The 12,170-nt window shown below is 30.4% G+C and overlaps 1 long non-coding RNA gene across 1 annotated transcript; it reads left to right on the plus strand.

Annotated features, from left to right (window-relative positions):
- Positions 1-2,254: 2,254 nt before the first annotated feature.
- Positions 2,255-3,551, plus strand: LOC112765967 (uncharacterized). Its single transcript, XR_011874785.1, has 2 exons — positions 2,255-2,828; positions 3,112-3,551. It is a non-coding gene; the product is annotated as an uncharacterized lncRNA (long non-coding RNA).
- Positions 3,552-12,170: the final 8,619 nt, after the last annotated feature.

Genomic DNA, 12,170 nt, shown 5'->3' on the forward strand with positions numbered 1-12,170 from the left:
TAAATCTTTTGGAACAAGCAACAAAGAAAACATGATTTTGCATGATATCTATGTATTAAAGACCATATGTTAAGACGTATTATTGAAAAACTATGTTATTTTTGATATTTTGTTTTTGGATTATGACTTTTAATTTTTGATGATTATATACGAATTATAAAAACTATATGAAATATAAAAATTATTTGTTCCAACCGTCAATTTAAACGAGCAAAAGTTATTATTTTAATCTGATAAAAAATAGTATAAAATTATCATTTTAATTCAATAAAAATGATGATTAAAACGGTCATTTTCAACAGTATAAAATTTTTATTTATTTAAGTAAAAGCGGCGGTTAAAATCGTCATTTTAGATGAGTAAAATCTTTTATTTTAACAAATAAAAAATGACGCTTTTAACCGTCACTTTAAACTAAAAATTGCCATTTTATTTGGTAAAAATGTGTTTTAATTACCATTTTAAATATCAAAAAATGTCATTTTAACTGATTTTAAACTGCCATTTTAAAGAATTAAAAATCGTTATTTTAAACATAGAAAAAACTGTCATTTTAACCATGTAAATTGTGACGATTTTAAAAAATTGTCATAGAAATATGGCGGTTATTTTACTGCCATTTAAGATAATAATGACAATTCAAACCCAGTAATAACTCCAAAAATCGTCATTTTAAACACAATTTTTTATACTGAGTGTAAAATCATAAACTATTTTATCAAAATTAAATTTACACAAATAGTAGCTGAAAAACTCTCTCCTCTATTTCAATGCAGTGCTTCTTCTCTATCTCAATCGTTTTCCTTTTGCTTAAAACGCAAATTCTGATGGATTATAATGTTCAAGCTTGTGCCATGCACTTGTATGTATCTTGCACGCAGGAAGCGGTAAACCTGCAAAACACAAATTCAATTTTGTTATGCACCCTAAAAAACATAACTTGTGTTTTGTTTGAATCAAGAGAAAAAGTGACCGAAGTTGTAGACCTGTCTCCTACATGGTGACACACTTCAACTTGGATTTGGCAGCTCATTTCCCCCTTTTTTTTTTTTTTACTCTGTTCTCCTAAAAACACAAATTGCGTTTTGCAGGTCATTTAGTTTTTATTTTTTTTTCTGACAAATATAAATTGCATTTTATAGATATATAATAATTCAAATCATCATTATTTTTGTATAAAACACATCATAATACAATATAAGTGAATTACACCATCATTTACTATCCTTAAATTAATTTCTGTCAAATATCTCTTTAGTCTTTAAGAAAAGGTACACATTTGCCGAAAGGAGGGCAACGGATTTCAATACGGGTAAATATTTAATTGCAATTGCCGTACTTTAATTTCTATGTTCTCACTGCAATGATGATTACTGTTCCACATATAACTTGAAAGCGAGGAACTTTTGACCTGAACCTTTGTAGCATATGCATACGTCAATAGAAACATAAAATGTAATATTAGGTGATAAATTATGCTACAGCAAAAATTACTTCTTTTTAGCAAATTCTTAATGAATAACATAATGATTACTATATATTTAATTTATATTTTTACGATAATTATATATTTTATTATTACTATATACTATAATGAGAATATTATATTTTTTGTGGTTATTATAAAAGTTTTTACTGGTATTTTTATAATTATCGCAAAAAATTTTTAACGAAAAAATATAAGATGATTATTTTTATTATTATTAAAAATAAAATAAATGATTTTCAAATAGTATCACATAATTTTTTGTCAAGTAAAATTTTGTTGCGAGCGTTTATAGAGGTAGAATGATCAAAGCAAAGATTAATGATTGAACATGAATCTGTTGAATATATAGCACTTAATTACCAAAATTGATTCATACCATATATGTGTAGCTTCCCATAAATTAACTTTATGGAGCTACTCCAAATGAGTGGTTTCACTTCAAATAAATTTGTATGCATAGCTGAACTTTGTTTCTTAAAAGATAGGATTGCTTTGTTACTGTGTCGGTAAACGTAGGTCAAAGGCTATAAATAAGTACCTTTTGAAAGGACAAATAAATATTTAATTTATAACAATGTGGTCAATTATTGTCATGATAATTCAGACACCAATAATACTGTTGATGCCTATCTAAATGCAATTCTCTAATAATAAATAATTTAAGTATTGATCCATTTACTACTGAAGCAGCTATAATATCTATTGATCCCAAGATGTTTGTCCTTCCAATTACTACTTCCTTTAATTTCTTTCCCGGTAATAAGCTTATTGCTTATTTAAATTTGTTCTTACATAACCTAGAATTGATTCTTGTGCTATTTGTATGGTGGCGGCTTTAATTTGTGAATATGTAGCGCCATGCGTGTACTCGTGTCGTCAAGTGATTATTATATTATAACAAGAGACAAAGTAGTAAAGACAACTATTATTGCTTCCTTCTGGCAAGGTGGAGAGAAGAGAAGAGAAAAGAACATTATTATATATCACTGAGAAAAGGTTAGTTTCAGTTGTTGAAGAAGTGTAAGTGTGATTCCAATAGTAACAGAAAAGGAGATGCCAACGGCAACAAACAGTATTGAAAAAGAAGAAGAAGAAACAGGGATAAAGGGGGATCAAAGTTCAACGAAGTGCCAAGACTGTGGGAACCAAGCGAAGAAGGAGTGCTCATATTGGAGGTGCAGAACATGCTGCAAGAACAAAGGATTCCATTGTCAAACCCATATCAAGAGCACTTGGGTCCCCGTTGACCGAAGGCGCCACAGGGAAGTAAATAACCACTTTCAGTTGCACCACCCACATATCTCCAAAAAGCACAAGCACTTCTACTCACCATCACCAGGTTTTCCTTCCTATTTCACTTGATGGTCATGTATCATCTTTTTTTTTTTTTTTTTTTTTTTTGGTTTAGCGGATAGAGGAAGATACATAATTTATTTATTATTTTTATTTATTTTATAATACTAAATATTTTTATTATAAGAATTCTAATCCTATATCACAATATCATTTTCTTAAAACAGACTCGATCGTTTCATTTGAGTAGTTAATTAATACAAAAGAATACTGAATATAGCCCTAGCAAGAAGATAGAAACTATGTTATATATTTATTATATGTTTCAGGTGTAGAGGACAAGTTAAAGTTGCCATCTGCTACGAATTCCATGGCTATATTTCGGCGCGTTGAGGTTAGGTCAATGGATCATGCGGTTAACGAAATTGGCTATCAAACATGTGTCAACATTGGAGGACATGTATTTAGTGGTCTTCTGTATGATCATGGCCCTGCTGCTCCTTTTCTGGATCATCATCATCAACAGAATCTCAATCATGGTGCAAGTATGGGTCCAGTTGATGATGTTGATGAACCTTTCTTGCCTCCACCACCACTATCAGACCCGCTACGTACGCCCTACTTCTCATTTCCAAAACCATAGCCGCTGCTAATTATTATCATGCATGTTGTTGGGTATATGAAGATGGTAAGATGACAAAATTTTATATTTGTGTAGTGGTTTTAAGGCACGATTAGATCGCTTTTTTTAGAAAGATATTTGTTCCCACACTTAGTTGCTATATGGTTGATGACAATACTCTCCCAAGATACCATAAAACCTAAGAATTTCTTAATTAGCAATAGTAAGAAATTTTCAACTCTCTTGAACAAAGAAAATTTCTTAAAAGTTGATTAAAATGTACACTTAGTACTTCTTCTTATGAAATAGTGAATAAGGACTTATTTATACATATTACACATAGCAATTATGATTAGTTACGTATATAAATGATTTTGTCTTTTCTATTGCCAATAGATACAATGTTTTGAACATACACAATTTTTAAAGAGTTGTGTCCCTTTAGCCAATAGACACAATGTTTTGAATATACACAATCATTAAAAGGTTGTGTCCCTTCAACCAAATGGTACTAAACGGTTAGTAACCGTTTATTAATATTAATAATAATATTAATAATAATATCAATAATATTAATAATATTAATTAATCAAATTTGTAAATACTCTTCAATCCCCCACTATCTACAAAATTTAAATGTCATACAAGTATATGCATAAAGAATGTGTCACTAAGATTAAACATTCTTTTAGTGTAAATTTTAAAGTTCTAACGAAGTAATAGGTGTCTAATCGATTAAACCTATACTCCATATGCTAGTACCAAAAAATCACACACATTACTTATACCCTCCAAGTTCAAGAGTTTACAATTTTAAGCACTTGTATGGCCTTGTGCTCATCCTGGTTTCATGAATATTTACGAGAATAAAACCTCTAAAATTCTCGATTAGAGCGGCACCACTCTTATATTCATATAGGTGGAATCTTTTGATAGATAATATTATCATTCCATTAAGAGTTTAAACTCACCCTCCTAATTTATTGTAAATAGCACTAAATCCTATACCTTAGTGCTCCAATTGCTAAATAACTTGTTATTACCCATTAAACCTTGAAACTAGTGGTCTACTAGAATAAGGTTGGGTTCCCATCAGTTAGCAATAATAGGTTTTAATCCCATTTTAACAGTAGTCTCTTTGATTTTATCCCTTGACAAACCTTTAGTCAAAGGATCTGCTAAATTTCCTTGAGATCTTACATAAGTGATGGTAATTACACCATCATCTATTAGTTGCCTCACAAACTCATGTCTCAAACTTATATGTCTAGACTTTCCATTATAAACCTTATTATATGCTCGAGACATGGTTGATTCACTATTACAGAAGATTGAAATGGCTGTCGTCTGCTGTGGCCACAGCTTTATATCATATAACAAATTTCTTAACCATTCTGCTTCTTTACCTGCAATTGATAAAGCTACAAACTCAGCCTCCATAGTAGAATGTGTAATACATGTTTGTTTCTTTGAGACCCAACTTATTACTCCACCACCTATGGTGAAAATTCATCCTGAAGTAAATTTGTTGTCACTAAGATTTGTAATCCAACTTGCATCGGAATAACCTTCTAAAACTGCGGGATAATCACTATAATGTAATCCCAAGTTTATGGTTTTCTTGAGATAACTAAGAACTCTTGTTATAGCTTTCCAATGTTGATTACTAGACTTTCCTGTAAACCTTGATAATTTGCACACAACAAATGCTATATCAGGTCTAGTACAATGCATTGCATACATTAACCTTCCTATAGCACTAGCATATTCTAATTGTGCTATAGGTCTTCCTATGTTTTCTTCTAATTTAAGATTAGGATCATAGGGCGTATTGGATTCTTTAATTGTGAGATGATCAAACTTTTCCAATACCTTTTTGATATAATGAGATTGACTTAAAGTAAAGCCAACTTCATTCTTATGCACTTTTATGCCTAATATTGTATCAACTTCATTCAAATCCTTCATCTTGAATTTAGAATTTAGATACTCCTTCGTTATGCGAATTCCTTCTAAATTTGTTCTGATGATTAACATATCATCAACATATAAACAAATAATTACTCCATAATTTTTAGTAAATTTTGAGTAAATACATTTATCCGCACTATTATGTGAGAAGCCATTTGATAACACCACTGAATCAAACTTCTCATACCATTGTTTAGGCGCTTGTTTTAGCCCATACAAAGACTTAATTAATTTGAAAACTTTCTTTTCATTTTCGGATAGCACATATCTTTTCGGTTGCTCCATATATATTTCTTGTGAAATATTAGTATCATTTTAGGGATATTCTAAATTAGAAGTTGAATAATTGATAAATTTATTTTTAATAAATTCTACCTCTCTTGATTCAACAACTACATTAGATACTAAGTCTAATATTTATATGCTTTAGAATTTTGAGCATATCCTATAAAAGTGCCTTTTATGGCTCTTGGCCCCAATTTGGTTCTCTTTTGATCAGGAACTCGATAAAAGGCTAAACACCCCCACACTTTAAGATAATTTAATTAGGTTTCTTTCCTTTCCAAATTTCATAAGGAGAAACCTTTCTATGTCTTGATGGTATCCTATTATGGATATGACATGATGTCAATAATGTTTCACCCACAAATTGTAAGCCAATTTTGCATTTAGTAACATTGAATTAACCATATCCACTAAGGTACGGTTTTTCCTTTCCGCCAAACCATTTTGTTGCAGAATATATGGAGCGGAAGATTGATGCACAATACTATGTAATTCACAAAAGTGATCAAATTCATTAGAAGAAAAAAAATATTCTTCACCTTGCAGTGATTCAGAGATCACCACTTATAGATCACGAAGTCTACTTACAAGGATTTGTAATTCATGAATTTGATCCATATCAGGCATAGTATCATTCATAATAAATTCGAAATATTTTATCATAATAAACTTATCTGTTCCTTGTCGTTTAGTATTGTACTTTTCTTCCAAAGATTTCCAAATCTCCAATGGTGATTGAATTAACATATGACATCAACATGCAAAAGTATCTTCATCACATTTCTTCTTCAATTGAACAATCTCTTCTTCCTCTTCCAGTGTGGAATTTTTCAGCAGCATTGGCAATTGGTGTAGTCTTTGGGTCAATCACATATGCAAGATTGAGAACTGAAAGAAGAAACATCATTTTGTCTTTCCAACGATTGAAGTTCGTTCCATCTAAGCGATCTAATTTGACAAACTCTTGATTCATGACCTTGAACGTAGTGTTTTAATCTTGTGCCATCTTCAAGAGATATCTCTCTAAAATTGTTGGATATATGAAGATCGTAAGATGACAAAATCTTATATTTGTGTAGTGGTTTCAAGGTACGATTAGATCGCTTTCTTTAGAGAGATATTTGTCCCCACACTTAGTTGCTATAGGGTTGATGACAATACTCTCACATAATACAATGAAACTTAAGAATTTTTTAATTAGCAATAGTAAGAAATTCTCAACTCTCTTGAACAAAAATATTTTTTTAATAGTTGATTAAAATATATACTTAGTACTTCTTCTTATGAAATAGTGGACAATAACTTATTTATACATATTGTACATAGCAATTATGATTAGTTACGTATACAAATGATTGTGTCTTTTCTATTGTCAATAAATACAATGTTTTGAATATACACAATTCTTAAAGAGTTGTGTCTCTTTAACCAATAGATATAATATTTTAAACATACACAATCATTAAAAAGTTATATCCCTTCAACCATATGATACTAAACAGTTAATAACTGTTTATTAATATTAATAATAATATCAATAATATTAATAATATTAATTAATCAAATTTATAAATACCCTTCACATGTAACACATGGCATGGGGAATTGAGATAGAAGATCCATCCATAGAGTTAGAACTAACAGTTATTTATTTTAATGAGTAATTAAGTAGGGGATTCCAGCAGGATACACAATTTCACTTATCAAACGCTCAAGTCTGTGTTCATGCTATCCTACTTTTCATGTATCATAGCATAATAGCATAAGAAATATTTGAAGTGCACTGGAGAATATTAGTACACTAATTATTTTAATTGTTAATTTTAATTAATATATATTATATATATTTTTTATAGTTCAAATCAACGGTTAAAACAATTGGAGTATCGATACTCCAAGTGCACTTGAGATGTTTCCAATAGCATATACAATTAATTAAGGCCTGTGCCTGCCTAGCTACCTAGCACTACAGACATGTGTAGGTTTTGCAGTTTTGTCTTGTGATGTGATTCACTTTTTAGGTACTTGGGCTCTTTATTCATGCTGTTTTCCTCAACTTAATTATCTTCCACTCGCCCCCTTTTATCACCATCCTTCTGTGCTCCTACTTTTGACATTTTCAAGGCCATACCAACAAAATATATATGTAATTCTTTCCATATGCCGTGTCTGTTTTGGCTGCGTCAAACTCAAGTTTCTACATAGGAACAAGCACATATATGATATAGGAAACATTTCAAGTGTATCGGGAAGTATCGGTGCACCAATTGTTTTAACCGTTGATTTCAATTAATATATATTATATATATTTTTTATAATTTAGATCAACGGTTAAAATAATTGGAACACCGATACTCCTGGTACACCTGAAATGTTTCCTATAATATATCATAAGAAAATTATCAGGCATTTATTTCAAGTACTTTCATGGAACATGGCTGTTCCAAGAAGCAAAGGGTTTTCATGTTAATTTTGTCGTTTAGTAACCTTTTGAAAGAGCCAAAAATCCTCCAAATTAGACAGCAAATGACATAAATGGGCAGCTATAAATGCAGAGGCCGAGTTTCATTAGGGCAATCTTCCAAATTTTTTAGAAAAAAAATTAGTAGTAATTCTTCAAATAATAAAGAATAGTTGAGTTGGTTTAAATATTTTACTATATTTGCTGCTTTGTTTCTCATTATAAAAAGTACATTTTGCTAAAAAATTAGGTATTTTTTATTTATTTAATTTAATTTTTTATATGATAAAAATATTAGAATATTCAATAAGTATTGATATTATTGTTTGTATAAATTGATAAAAAAAATCAATAAATATTATAAATTTTAATATTTATTCTTCTAATTCTTTTTACATATTTTTACAGGATATATATTCAAATTTTCATACAAAATAATGATGAAAAATCAAAGAATTGATGTATTTTTTAAGAGAAAGGCTAATATTCAAAAAGGAGAACATATAATTTCTACAATATCAGCACCTGTAAATAATTCTTCTACTTGAATGAATCACGAAGAAAATGAGATACAACTTTCAAAAATTCAAAGAGTTGCATTTGATGAGTTTGACCTTCATTCTTTGGAATGAGACCCTAAAAAACGGCTTCAAATTTGACAATATCACCCAAACCAAAGAGATGAGGTTAGACGAATTTATCTTAAATGGGGTCTATATCAAAAATATTTTGACAATTATTCTCTATTTTGTAGAATTATTTATTTATTAACTTATTAGTAACAAACTTAAAGAATAATTATATTTATAAATTTTATTTTAATATAAATATTATTATTAAATTTTTATGTTAAATTTTTGCCCCCTAAAATTTTGTTTCAAGCTCAGCTACTATATAAATGATCCGCTCCACTAAGATTACGAAGTTGGCTTTTAATATGAGTTGACTTAGTTGTTTACCCTCTAAAGTGTACTGCTTAATTATTTGTGTGCTTCTATTTTAACTTTATATGATCATAACAACTGTACATACAATCACATCCAAGTATAATTGTATTATGTTTGTAATGAAAATCTATTTTCATCATATAAAATTTAATACTAATTTAGTATAAAATAATTTATGTCAATGTTTTTTTCATTGTATCATATTATTATATCAACAATTTTTCATAAATAGTAATTCTACAATTTCTCAATATAATAAATGAATGAATTTTTACATAGTAATGATTCAAAGAATATAAATTTTAATATGTAAAACATTTGTCTCGATTTATGGGTATCATTACTCATCAATAGTTTCAAAATTTAAATTAATTTTGCTATATCATTTATGAGCGGATAATTTATACGTTTTTTGACATTGTTTTTAGTATGTTTTTAGTATATTTTAGTTAGTTTTTATTATGTTTTTACTAGTTTTTATTCAAAAATCACATTCCTGGACTCCACTATGAGTTTGTGTATTTTTCTGTGATTTCAGGTATTTTCTGGTTGAAATTGAGGGACCTGAGCAAAAATCTGATTTAGAGGCTGAAGAAAGACTACAAATGCTATTGGATTCTGACCCTCAGCCACTCAAAATCGATTTTCTCGAGCTAAAGAAGCCCAATTGGCGCGCTCTTAATTGCGTTGGAAAGTAGACATCTTGGGCTTTCCAGCAATATATAATAGTCCATACTTTATCCGAGTTTTGATGACGTAAACTGGCGTTTTAACGCCAACTTTCTACCCTATTCTGGCGTTAAACGCCAGAACTGGCATGAAAGCTGGAGTTAAACGCCCAAACTGGCACAAAAGCTGGCGTTTAACTCCAAGAAAAGTCTCTACATGTGAAAGCTTCAATGCTCAGCCCAAGCACACACCAAGTGGGCCCCGGAAGTGGATTTCTACACTAACTATTCTAGCTTACTCATTTTCTGTAACCCTAGGTCACTAGTTCATTATAAAAACTACTTTTAGTGATCCATTTTGTACCTCATGACATTTTACATCTGAATTTTATATCTTCTATGGCATGAGTCTCTAAACCCCATGGTTGGGGGTGAGGAGCTCTGCTGTGTTTCAATGAATTAATGCAATTACTACTGTTTTCCATTCTATCACGCTTGTTTCTATTCTAAAATATTCACTCGCACTTCAACCTGATGAATGTGATGATCCGTGACACTCATCATCATTCTCACCTATGAACGCGTGCCTGACAACTACCTCCGTTCTATCTGCAATAGCTTGAGTGCATATCTCTTGGGTTTCTAATATAAGATTAGAACCTTCGTGGTATAGGCTAGAATTATTGGTGGCCATTCTTGAGATCCAGAAAGTCTAAACCTTGTCTGTGGTATTTCGAGTAGGATCTGGGATGGGATGACTGTGACGAGCTTCAAACTCGCGAGTGTTAGGCGTAGTGACAGACGCAAAAGGATCAATGGATCCTATTTCAACATGAGTGAGAACCGACAGATAATTAGCCGTGCGGTGACAGCGCATTTGGACCATTTTCACTGAGAGGACGAATGGTAGCCATTGACAACAGTGATCCACCAACATACAGCTTGGCATGGAAGGAGCCTTGCGTGCGTGAAGAAGAAGACAGTAGGAAAGCAGAGATTCAGAAGACAGAGCATCTCCAAAACCTCAACCTGTTTTCCATTACTGTATAACAAGTATTATTTAATCCATGTTCTTTTACTCATTCCAATTAAAACTGAGAAATATTATTGATATCCTGACTAAGAGTTACAAGATAACCATAGCTTGCTTCAAGCCGACAATCTCCGTGAGATCGACCCTTACTCACGTAAGGTATTACTTGGACGACCCAGTGCACTTGCTGGTTAGTTGTGCGGAATTGCAAAAGTATGATTGTGATTTCGTGCACCAAGTTTTTGGCGCCGTTGCCGGAGATTGTTCGAGTTTGGATAACTGACGGTTTATTTTGTTGCTTAGATTAGGAAAACTTTTTTTTTTTGGTTTAGAGTCTTCTATTATTGTTTTTGGTTGAAACTTTTTTTTATCCTTATTTTCTTTTTCAATTTTTTTGAAATTTTTTTAAACTAATAATTGAGTTTTTCTGTGTCAGTTTAGTTTCATATTTTAAGTTTGGTGTCAATTGCATGATTTTATTTTTTCTTCAATTTTTTTCGAATTATTAGTGCTTAGAATATAAAATTTTTTTAAGTTTGGTGTCCTTTGTGTTTCTGTTTTCTTAAAAATTTTTCAAAAGTTGTTCTTAGTGTTCATCGTGATATTCAAAGTTTCCCTGTTTGTTTCCTTTGTTTTGATCTAAAAATTTAAGTTTGGTGTCATTTTTACTATTTTTCTCTTTCTTCATTAAATTCAAAAATATATTTTCTCTTTATTTTAATTAATTTTCGAATTTTCCTTTAAAAATTCAGATTTCTATTTTAAAACTTTTTATTCCATCTTATCTTAGTTTTGAAATTTCAAAATTCAAATCTTTATGAAAAATCATATCCAAGGTTTTTCAAATCTTCTTAATTAAGTAATTATTTTAGCTTTCGAATTCATTTTTCCTTTTTCTTTTTTTTTTCAGAATTTATATTTTAATTTCTAATTATTTTATTTTTATCTTATTTTTCTTTATTATTCGTTTTGTTTTTAACTAAATAAAATAAAAATAAAAATATATTTTATTTGCAATTCACATCAATTCCCTTTTCTCCATCATGGACCTAAGTGAAAATGAGCAGTCCAGAAGGACTCTGGGGTCATATGCTAACCCCATTACTGCTGCATATGGGAGTAGCATCTGTATACCTCCCATCAGAGCAAGCAGTTTTGAGCTAAATCCTCAACTCATTGTCATGGTGCAGCAAAATTGCCAGTATTCTGGTCTTCCACAGGAAGAACCTACTGAGTTTCTGGCACAGTTCTTGCAATTTGCTGACACAGTACGTGACAAAGAAGTAGATTAGAATGTCTACAGATTATTACTATTTTCATTTGCTGTAAAGGATCAAGCTAAAAGGTGGTTAAATAACCAACCCACAGCAAGCATAAGAACATGGAAACAGTTATCAGACA

This window comes from Arachis hypogaea, chromosome 17, assembly GCF_003086295.3.
Source record: "Arachis hypogaea cultivar Tifrunner chromosome 17, arahy.Tifrunner.gnm2.J5K5, whole genome shotgun sequence".
NCBI classification, from domain to species: Eukaryota; Viridiplantae; Streptophyta; class Magnoliopsida; order Fabales; family Fabaceae; genus Arachis; species Arachis hypogaea.